Below are 12,103 nucleotides of genomic sequence, written 5' to 3'. Positions count from 1 at the left end.
ATACAAACCTGACGAGATTCTTGTTAACAAATTATAAACCTATTCTTCATACCTAATTAGTTTTCCCACTTCTTATACACACAAGCACACATACAAACATCTGGACAGTTTTCAAGTCAACGACAACCTATTTAAGAACTTATTACACAATTCATGTAAAGATGATTAAAGTGTTATTTATCCCTTCTTTATGTCATGGGCACAAACGAAACGAGACAAGAAACAAAATGGAATTTATGAACCGAGCTGTGCACCTTTTCAGAGAGCCCAGGTATCTCGCCATAATAGAAAGCTCTGAAATGCAAGACTTCAAAATGACCCTCTTACCAAATTCCTTGAAACACTTACGTTAAGTATTTATCATTAATCTTCAACACTTTCATCTTAATTTAACATAAAGATTTTATGGAAAATTGAGAAATAACAGTTACCACTAATTACACATTAACTTCAAAAAGAGCATAAACGTGTCTGGAGCACATTGAATCACAATCCTTTTACATTAGATAGATTTTCCACTACTTATATTACACAGTTCATAACATTCATATATTTGTCATTGATATAAGTGCATGCAACTTTACTAGAAATGAAAATGATAGCACCAAAACCTGTAGATTTGACATTATAAACTCCTACAATGGAAACTTCTTAAAAATTATGAGATACTTGATTTAAATAAGATCATTAATACACAATTCTAAAATCTGATAAACTATTACAACCTTGAAAGAATTTGAGGCTTTTGAAAAGTTAATAATGGCATAACAACCGCAATTTTCATGACTTCAGCTGTCAGGATAAAACCTACACTGACAAAACAGCTGGATAAATAAGCAGACTAAAATCCAACATGTTAACCAATACAGGCTGTCAGCCTTTGACAAGTACAATATATTCAAGCAAACACATTGAGCTACAGCTCTCGAGACACCAGTAAAAGAATGATTAAGTTCTGTACATGGGGAATAAAATAACAGCCTAAAAGAACAAGTGATTACTCTAGTTAGGAGCAGGATCTACATCATAGACCCTTTAGCCCTTTTTATCGTGAGGAATAGATTGGCAAATGCTGACACTCAAGGAGGAGGGGGCCAGTGGGAGACTCATCAGCCATATGAGGCGAGAGTATTTGTTTTTTTATAACATTTCCAATTTTGGGATAAGGAAGGATCAAGGATGGGGAGTGAGAGATCTGAAATTGGAGTTGAACATTAGATTACAATAAAAGAGAACTTCTTAATAATTCGCCCTTATTGAAAAATGTTTACAAAGTTTCCCATTACTTTTACCAATTAGCATATTATTCTTCAAGGTATATTCATGTAGAGAGAGAGAGAGAGAGAGAGAGAGAGAGAGAGAGAGAGAGAGAGAGAGAGAGAGAGAGAGAGAGATTACTTAAAGTACCTAATTAAAGGAGGTTCCTTATACTGGAGTGGTTATTGAAATGTATCACATATATTTCCTATCTATCTTTTACATGATTATAAATCCACTTTTATTTACACATCCATATAATTCCCAATTGTTTTCCCCCTTTTAGCTAAACAGAAACACTTTACACTACAGTAAGGTTTCATTTACCAAAGAAATTAAAATTTCCATCTAACTATGCAATTTACAGCAAAAGTTTTTCAGTAATCAGCTGCTTGCTGACGTTGCCTTCTAAAATTCATAATTACCAGGTTTTCCTTTCTAATATCAGTCTACGGTCACACCCATTAGAATGTTTTATTTCTTTGCAATAGGACTATAGTTAGTGAACTATAGAACTCAACACTAGGGTCATTCCGTATACAACTGCAACTGGGGGATACCCCTGCAGTTACAATTTAGTAAGAGATAAAAGCAGTTACACTTTAGTAAGAGATAAAAGGCTGAAGATTAAAATGTAAGAAAGGATAAGGGGGAGGAGTTCAAGTAGAAGTGTAGGTAGGTCAGAAAGAACGAGCAATTGCAGGTAAAGTCAGAAGGAATGAGCAAGTGCAGGTAGAGTCAAAATGAATGAGCAAGTGCAGGTAGAGTCAAAATGAATGAGCAAGTGCAGGTAGAGTCAAAATGAATGAGCAAGTGCAGGTAGAGTCAAAATGAATGAGCAAGTGCAGGTAGAGTCAAAATGAATGAGCAAGTGCATGTAGAGTCAAAATGAATGAGCAAGTGCAGGTAGAGTCAAAATGAATGAGCAAGTGCATGTAGAGTCAAAATGAATGAGCAAGTGCAGGTAGAGTCAAAATGAATGAGCAAGTGCAGGTAGAGTAAAAATGAATGAGCAAGTGCAGGTAGAGTCAAAATGAATGAGCAAGTGCAGGTAAGGTCAGAAGAAACGTGCAGGTAGAGTCAGAAGAAAGTGCAGGTAGGTCAGAAAAAGACAAGTGCATAAGGTCAGAAAGAATGCGCAGGTAAGTCAGAAGAATGTGCAGGTAGGTCAGAAGAAAATAAGGTCGAAGGAACAAGTGCAGGTATGGTCGAGGATCAGAAAGAAAGTGCAAGTGCAGGTAAGGTCAGAAGCAGTGTGCAGGTAGGGTCCGAAAGAAAGTGCCTTTGCAGGTGGGGTCAGAGAGAAAGTGGAATGTGCAGGTAGGGTCAGAGGGAAAGCAGAATGTCAAGGTAGGGTCAGAAGGAAAGTGGAATATGCAGGTAGGGTCAGAAGGAAAGTGGAATGTGCAGGTAGGATCAGAAGGAAAGCCGAAGTGCAGGTAGGGTCAAAAGGAACGCAGAAGTGAAGGTAGGATCAGAATGAACGTGCCGGTAGGATCAAAAGAAACATGCAGGTAGGGTCAGAAGGAACATGCAGGTAGGGTCAAGAGGAAAGTACAAATGAAGCTAGGGATAGAAGGAACGTGAAAGTGAGAGTAGGAGCATAAGAAACCAGCAGGTATGATGAGAAGGAAAGTGCAAGTGCAGGTAAGGTCAAAAGGAACGTGTAGGTAGAGTCAGAAGGAAAATGGATGTGAAGGTAGGGTCCGAAGGAAAGTGCAAGTGCAGGAATGGAGAGAATGAACGTACAGACAGGATCAGAAAGAAAATGCAAGTGCAGGTAAGGTCAGAAGGAACGTGCAGGTAGGGTCACAAGGAAAGTGGAAGCGTAGGTAGGGTCAGAAGGAAAATGCAGGTACAGATAAGGTAAGAAGGAAACTGCTAGTGCAGGTAAGGTCAGAAGGAGCGTGCGGGTAGGGTTAGAAGGAACGTGGAAGCGCAGATATGTCAGAAGGTAAGTGCATGTGCATATAGGGGCAAAAGAAAAGTTTCAAAGACCGTTAAGAAATGCCTACGATACACATCAGGAGGTACACTGATGGCACTACGTCCCTGCAGAGATAATATATTTGCTTCATATCAATACCTTTCAGTAACCTAAATCCAATGACCTTTAGTCTAAGCAACCGATGTTTCATAATTTTCTAGTTCAACTGATCTTCATTGCCCTATATTTCATTATATTTCTTAAACATTTAATCTACTAAGTTTCATTAGCTAGCCTCTCCATTATATTTCTCCCTCAATATAAGTTCCTGAATTTCCCGCGAGAGAGAGAGAGAGAGAGAGAGAGAGAGAGAGAGAGAGAGAGAGAGAGAGAGAGAGAGAGAGAGAGTACTGTTGCAGTCCATACAATAGGTCAAATGGAAGACGGGTATAGGGACGAACTTTAACTGATATTTAAGAATTATTCACAAATGAAAGAATAAGAAATACAAGACAACACATAATTCTTGATATGTAACATATAAATCAAAAAAAGTATTCTAGTTTGTTTTCATCCTTAGAAAACATAGAATTGCAAAAGGGGATTACGTTGTTTTTGATAAAAGGAAAGCAAATGTTAATTATAATTCACGACTTTCTCTAAGCAATATGCAAGAATTTACAGAATATTATCCTTGTATAAAAAACAAAAGGAGATGGAGCAAATTTCACCTAAATTTATAATCGTTTGACAGATAGCATAGGAAGAAAATTTTAAGGTGCTACATATAACATACCTTGAAGTCTATTGATAGAGAAGTTCTCTTTCAAATATCCAAGTTAAATAAAGGTAAAATTATTAGGAATATGTTAAGACTTAAATCCACCAATTACAAAGATTTTGCCAATTAGACCTTAATTCACAGAGCAATGCCAGATAACTCTGGAACCGGATGATTGTCTAGAAAATCTGTAGAGGAAATAAATGACTAAATAACTCTCTTGAAAACAAGAGTTAATTGAAAAAAAGAATGAAACAAGGAATTTCTTGAATAAAAACAAGAAAACGATGAGTGACATTATGTAATCAACTCAAATAACTTGGGATCAAGGAATACTCCAGTTAACTTCGTTATCTGTTGAGTGCCCAAGACAACCCCATAGAAGCATTCTAAATAACACTAAAGACGAAAGTGTCCAGAATAACTTCAAAGGCAGATAAATTTCATGAATAACTGAATAAACCAGTGTACTACAAAAATTCTGCACACGAGGGAATACTAAAATCTGTTAAATGAAGTAAGTGGCCCAGATAGCACCTCGAATAACTGCATACATAAAGGATTCCCTGATGAATGCCCAAAATAACCTAAAACCATAGACCAATGAGTGCTAAGAAAGAAGTTTTAATTAAATCTGAACTAAGGAGTATTATCACGAGAGCTAGATAAATCATGGCATTATCCAATATCTTTGTTCTGAGAAAATTTATAAAGCAAGCAGAATGTTACAAGACATTTTCAAACAGAAAGTGCCCCCAAATAACGGATTTCTAACAAAAGCCCTTTATATCCCAAAGTGACCGGAAATATTTCTTTAAGACAACTATCTAAAAGAACGTGTAAGCAAGAATTACTCTCAAACTCCATAGAGCATGAATGCCCGAAGAAACTCAACAGATTCAAGAAGAAACCCACACAATATCAGAATTTATTCTAGGAGGTACTTTAAAGCAGACAGTATGTCCCTCACAAAAAAGGAAATCGAGAAAAAAAATTGAAAATCTCTTGAAACCAAACTTGCCCTTCTAGAAATTTCAGCTAGAATGGCTTGAAAATTTACTTAAGGCAATCATAATCCTGAAACCTAACTCCTTGAAATATTTTTAAGGCAATTATAATCCTGAAATTTAACTCCTTAAAATCTATATAATTTCCAACTCATCAAACTATCAACAATTACCCAACGATGAAATTTCAGCCTTCAACGAGATCTATGAAAAGAGAGTACAGGAGATTTTTGTTAAAGTATCCAACTATAGATTCTCCGAGATAATTACTTTCTGGACAGAACCTTCATATACAATTAGTTACTAAAAAAGACCTCATAGTTTAGCAGCTTGCTATCGTACGTTCAAACCAGTCAATCAACATAAGGTAAGAATTGTGATCTAACCAAATAAAATATATTATCCGCAATCATCCAGATTAATTACCATCATGAGCAAGCTTCACATCAGAGCAAGAAAAATGAAATCAAATTACAGCTGCTAAACCTTGGTTTTTTACAGAAATGCAGCCTCTATTGTTGGCAGAAAACTCCTAAAAAAAATAAAATTTTAGGTTTTATGCCATCAAAGTGCATATGATGTGTTCTAATAAAGGAAAAGGTTAATGACCAACACACATTTACAGAATAGGAAGGCCTAATGGAAGCTAATGATAGAAACAAAACCTTATAATATCATAAGATAAAACACAAGATTAAACCCCTAGAACCGTTTAAGTAGCTTTCCAATCTATCAGCTTTAAGTCCAATATCCAAAGGTGCTACCAAGAGAACAGAACCATAGAAATCTAATAAAGAATAGAAATCCAAGTATAAAAAAAGATCACCACCCAGTAGGACCTCACCCGATTGAAAAACTGGTGATCAGCTGACCTTTGGGTTACAAGACTGTTAAGTAAAGTTGTGGTAAAATATCTTAACTTGTGGTAATATAACGTTTTAAAACCATACATCATGTCGCATAATCGAATTCAATATTTTCCACATTTTCTAAAAGTAAACAAAAATACCTAAAGATACCACAATGCAAGTTTATGAAAAAATTATTTTGTATCAGTAACAAAAGTTGTAGTTAACATTTTTTTTATGATTTATAATAGTGTTTGTATCACGTTAAATGCTAAATAGAAATCATAGCTATCAATTATAGAAAAGTACAAGTTCAGGTATCATGAAAAAATGATTCCAAATGTGTTTAGAAGATTGACAAACATACAAGCAGTGTGGTCTAATCAAATTAGTATCAAGTGGCACAGCTGGAAACTATGTAACCTTTTTCTGTAGTCCTGAAAAACTGGGCATTATCAATATTCTATCCCCTACGAATACGATATAAACTTAATAATTAAAGTTTTTCAACTGAAGCTTCTAGTAAAATCAGTATGACCTAAGATGGCAAAAGACAGAGTATTTAAAGGTGTGATTCAGTGATTTTTTGAGTTGCAAAGAGAGTATAACTGAATTTTGCAGTTTGTTCTTTGTTGAAAATTTCAAATAAACACTGAGAGTAGCATTACGATAGCTTAAACTTAACTATAATAATGTAAAAAGAAAACCGTATGACAGACAGCAACGGATATAAGAATTTATCGAAAAATAAGTTTTGCAGTTAAATTTTAACTCAGATTAGGCAATATCAAGATGCTTAGACCCCCACTGTAAACAGATTTACACAAGAATTTTTTAAATTGATAATTATCCCCACACCTAAAACCATGTTATGTGTTTTCTTTCTTGAAGTCACATATCCCAAATTCCACTAGAATAGGAGTTTTCTTGTGATGAACGGTCATCGTCATTTTATCTACCATCACTCATTTGTTAATCGCAAATAAGCGACCAACTTTATCCTGAAAAAAATATTTTACGAATTAATCTTCATATTATTTAAGACAAATAAAACGCCTTGATAGGCAAACTCAAACATATAATAAATTACTGTATAAAACTGCTATTAGATGGGATTATAGCAAAAAGTAATTTTGCTTTTCATAGCTATTCTCTCATGAAAATCAATAGAAACACGCACACGCCAGTTCAATTGATTCAAATTTATAAAAATGTGATATGTATTTTAAGTAAATAAATAAATAATTTAGATTTTATACAAACAAAACATTTGATTTCAGAGTTTGCCAAACTAACGTTCTTAAATTGGAATTAGCTTTAAAAAGCAAATTAGGGTAACAATTTGTATGCACAAAATTATCTAGAAATTATAAGGAAAGTTTCCAGTAATTGAAGGAGCAACATTTTGAATATTAGAAAACTCAAGACTTCTCAATATGGAAGTAACTAACTCAGAGTAGCTGTAAAAAAGTACCTTCTTGCTTATTTAGGTATACCACTACCATTGTGTTGTTACTCAACAGTATCATGGAGTGACCTAAAAGTACCAATTGGAAGTGCTTGTGTGCTAGAAGGCTGCTGACATCTCTAGGGGGTTTATGTGGTACTGCCAGGCAGCATCAGACCACAGCCCGGAGGCCTTGTGCTGCAGCAGGTTAGCCTCCACCCTTCTTTTGATGTATCCATAAAGAGCATCAAATCCGAAGGGGAGGAGAGAAGTTTTAAACCCCTGAAAAGATTGGTATCTGCTACCCCACCAACTTAGGTCTCCCTTCTGCTCCAATCCTTTCAGAACTTGGAGGTAGGGAGGATCCCTGTGTTGCTACCAAAACGATTTTAGTTGCCACTGGAGAGATAGAATGAGCAGACGGCTATTTGGCACTGGACTTTTCAGGAGGCCATATGTCCTAACAGGCAATGCCACTGATGTGCCAGCAGCAAGTCTTGTGAGAGGAAGAGAGGGTTTGTTTCCTTGAATCTTTCTATTTCACTTTAGGACAGAAAAACCATGCCTTTTTGGTGCGTATTCGCACCTTGGGGTGTACCAGTACTTATGATGGTTGGAGAGAATACTTTTTGAAATTTAAAATAATCCTCAGGTCTCGGTGTAAAAGAATCGTCTAGATAGCAAAGGAGACAAATGCTGTTGGCATGGGCCCAGGTTGATACTAGGGTGTCAAGGTTCTCAACAATTTGATTAAAATACATTTTCAGAAAGCGGGATCAAACAGAGGCGAATCTGCGATTCAACATATTGTATTTCAGTAAAAAATTACATGAGTTATTGAGCACACTTAAGTTACTTGAAAAGGCTGCAAAGCGTCCAATTACATTAATAAAGATAAGTGCTCTTTTATATTCTTGAACATCTTTACACTATTCTTAGGCAAACCATCAACCAGGAAACGAACTTACAAATGCATAAAATAAAATTAATGTTACTCTCGCTTCACTATTCTACTTTAAAAAACCAAGTATAAGTTTTATACAAAGTTCTTATGCTGGTGTTCTTGAATAGCAGAGTAATTACGAGACTTGATTTCATAGCAGCAACTCTAACCCGACTAACTATCGGGCGTGGCACATCGCCGGTCGTGACACATGGCGTCCATGGGGAGATGCCATAGGTCATATGGGAATCGAAGGAAAAGTTCGCTTGTCTCCAACCGGATGCTTATCCGGAAGGCCTTCGTCTCCTGGCTGTTGCTCTCCCAAGAAATCTGTAAGAACAATGAGGCGACAGAAAAAAACCCTTTGTCTGCAGATTGACATGGAGACAGAATCCTGTCGCCGGTGGAAGCTGAGACAGCATACATTCCCAAGCGAACCAGTGGGCTGAGGTCATTCACATGACCTCCAACAGAGGTTTCAATCGATGTCTATGTGACAAGGGTGAATATCTTTATGAATACCTGTGGGGCTGTGGACAGGCTGAAGCAAAGCACATGGAACAGGTATATTCTCTCGTGAAGGATGAAACAGTTAATTCCTTGACACAGGCAATCCAGTGTGTTCATGAAATCCTTCTGACCATTTCTGGTGTTTCCAAATTTGTTCAAAGCGGAAAGATCGATGACTAGTCTCCAGCCTTCAGGTGCCTTCTCTACAAGAGAGTCAACTTTAGGAGCTTTGGGACCTGTTGAGTATCTCTTGGAGAGCGCCCTTCTCCAACTTGCTCTGGACTACTACCCGAAAGGTGAGATCCTTCGTTGATCCCTTCACGAAGGATTACATCAACATTGGATGTTGGGTCAAGGGAGGGAGAAAGAGTGTGAACGAGATCCAGTATCCTGCTTGGAGACTGAGACTATCCATGGTTCAACCCTAAAGAACTCCAATCCCTGCCACCTTTGGTTTAGGCATCCTCTCTATGGTGGTCAGGCAAGAGTAATGACCTCCCTAGCAGGAATGGCCACCTCATCCACCAAGAAAGGGTTGCTTAGGAAATTGCTTCTTGGCACTGCTCTTCTATGTGCCTGGCTATACATGGGGAATGTCCTTGGCACGGATGGTGCTGAAGAGTGAGGATGATTGATTGATTGATTGATAGATTGATTTAAGGTTTTCAGGCATCCTGACATCTAAGGTCATTGATGCCGATATCATTTAGTTTATATATACAAAAAAATTAAAGATTATTCAATTAAAACCGTAAAAGTTGGATGTCATTATAAACGTTAGATAGTTTTCAGAAGACCTGCTTCTGAAATAAATCTAAAAATCCCACTTGCATAGTAGGACACATCATGTCCAAGAATTTTGGCGAGGATGAACCTGCCACCCTCACCTCGAGCCTCAAACAAATATCTATTCCTTAAGTTATTATAATTGGGGCATTCAGTCAACAAATGCCTCACTGTTAGAGGTACTAAACAGTCGTCACAATAGGGTTGGTGTTGGCCCTTCAGCAGAAACTCGTGTGTCAACCGAGTGTGACCAATACGGAGACCACAAAGGGAAGTCTCCCATTTTCGGGGCATCATGTTATACCTCCAAGGAGATATGGCATTTGTTACTTTTCTCATTTTATTCCCATCTAGACTATCCTAGTGCAGTTGCCATTTATTACAAAGCAATTTCTTGATGTTAGGTAGGAAATCGTTACACGGAATGGGATATCTTCTTGGCAGCAACTCGGATGCAGCATTCTTTGCCACTGAATCTGCCTTCTCATTCCCAGACACACCTACGTGTGCTGGAACCCAACAAAATCTAACTGTTATACCTCTCCGTCCAATAATAAAAAGCCATTCTAAAATCTTTAAAACTAGAGGGTTGCTAGAATTAAAAATTTCTAAAGCTTGAAGGACACTCCTTGCATCACTAAAAATTGTAAAATTACCCTCCTTCTCCAACGCTATTTTCTCAATAGCGGTTAGTATGCCATACAGTTCGGCAGTAAATATGGAAGCTGTTAGTGGAAGTGCACCTCTACAATTAAAACCATTACTATGTACTCCAAATCCAGCGCCAGCATCAGATTTGGAGCCATCAGTATATATAAAAGTCGATCCTCTATGTTCTTCAACATGTTCCATAAAAAGAGACCTGGCTTCTAGGTCAGTCATATTCTTCTTAACTCCAATATGACAAATTCCAAGATAATTTGTATTTTTCCTAACCATACAAACCTTAGCTATTTACATTGGGTTTACCTTTTAGCGTAGCTGAAATGGCGAGCCATTAGAATTTAACGAGGGTGTATTACCTCCGCGCTAGTTAGCAGGGGGGTAGGGGAGTGGTAGCTAGCTACCCCTCCCCCCCTCACACACCGGTGAATTGCTTCACTTTCACTTAGAGGTAGGACTTGTCTTGGGGGACAGGGCTGGCGGGCAAATATATGTAAATAGCTAAGGTTTGTATGGTTAGGAAAAATACAAATTATCTTCGAATTTGTCATTTGTTCCGTAACCGAAATACAAACCACGCTATTTACATTGGGTGACTTACTCCTTAGGAAGGGTGGAAAGTCCCCAGCCATACTGGCTTTGGCTTTTACCCGGGAACTCAGAATCCGAGTGAGTCGCACTCGAGAAAAGGAGTCCCTGCGCCTCACAAGTTCCTTGCTCCGCCAGGAACCATGTGGCCTACATAAGCTTGTGTGTGAAGGAAGAAGTGTGACCCGTCCTAGGCAGTTGACCTGAAGTTCCAGAAGGAACTCTGGGTTAGGACGTTCCCAATACCACCTCGTCAGAGTATGGGGGACGCGACAGTATTGACTCAATACTCGGAACACAAGGAAGCATGGTTTACCTGCAGAGGTTTGAGGTCAGCTATGCAGAGACCAGGATGCTGCTTCCCAGTAGAGAGGATGATGAAGAAAGAAGTAAGGGCCAGACATAATTCTTTCGTTCATGCAGACTAAAACCTGATAAAAATGCCCTCAACCTTCTGCTACCTGTCCAAAAAGGAGCCTGAGGTTAGACCAGCTGTTGTGTAGCCACCACAGAGCGATAGAAACGTATCGATACTCCTGTGGGTCACGTCCTGCAGGAGCGCGGGCTGCGAAGGTCATTAGACGCTTCCAGACTCCAGCTTGTAGCACCTGCGTCACAGAGTAGTATTACTCGAAGGCGTGGGACGTTGCGATGTATCAGACGTCGTGCTGTAGGGCGAGGTGACGGGAGAGGGTCTGGATTCAGGTCGAGATGAATGTCCTTGAGTCCGAGCTGAAGAGGTATACTGGTGACTCTCCCCCGTGTCCTTCTTGTGCTCCCAACCCGGCTGCACGTGAGGACAAACTGCAGCTGTTCCCAAAGATAACTCCTCGATTCCTTTACTGGCAAGAAGGAGAAGGTTTTGGGTCATCTGATACAGAATGGTGACTCGAAATCTTGAAGGAATTGGACCGAAGGGCCGGGACCCCAAGATTCTGAGTCTAGCCAACAACTCAGGAGCGAACCTGAATGTTGCCTTCCCCCATTCCTTAGAAAGGGCGGAGTCGTACGAGACCAAGAAGATTGCTTACACACTGGCCGCGGCCAGAGTGAGCAGTGGGAGAAACTCTCCCGGGAGTTCCGTCAGGGAAAGCGGAGGGTCCGGAAACCGTTCTGCGTATAGTCCCAGTGGAGCTCTCAGGGCCATTGAAAGGTTGACAGACAACTTGGTCTTGTTGAGACCCATTCTCAACAGACAACAAAGGAGGGAAGACGCAGGCGTCGATGTTGTCCCACCATCACCGGAATGCCTCTTGCCAAAGAGTCTTGGGGTCTGAGACTGGGGGGAAGAACAGCGGAAGCTTGAGGTTCCAAGCTGTCGCGATCAGGTCCCCCAGGCCAGGACT

General features: G+C 39.0%; 1 long non-coding RNA gene across 2 annotated transcripts in view; it reads right to left on the bottom strand.

Annotated features, from left to right (window-relative positions):
* Positions 1-2,474: 2,474 nt before the first annotated feature.
* Positions 2,475-12,103, bottom strand: part of LOC137614436 (uncharacterized) — a 28,954-nt gene continuing 19,325 nt past the window's right edge. For both annotated transcript variants that reach the window (XR_011039087.1, XR_011039088.1), the window contains one exon: positions 2,475-6,821. This is a non-coding gene — a long non-coding RNA (uncharacterized lncRNA). The remainder of the gene's footprint in view (positions 6,822-12,103) is intronic.

Source organism: Palaemon carinicauda, chromosome 20 (genome assembly GCF_036898095.1).
Source record: "Palaemon carinicauda isolate YSFRI2023 chromosome 20, ASM3689809v2, whole genome shotgun sequence".
Classification (NCBI taxonomy): Eukaryota; Metazoa; Arthropoda; class Malacostraca; order Decapoda; family Palaemonidae; genus Palaemon; species Palaemon carinicauda.
The sequence above is the reverse complement of the archived record's forward strand: the minus strand, read 5'-3'. Positions and strand labels throughout refer to the sequence as shown.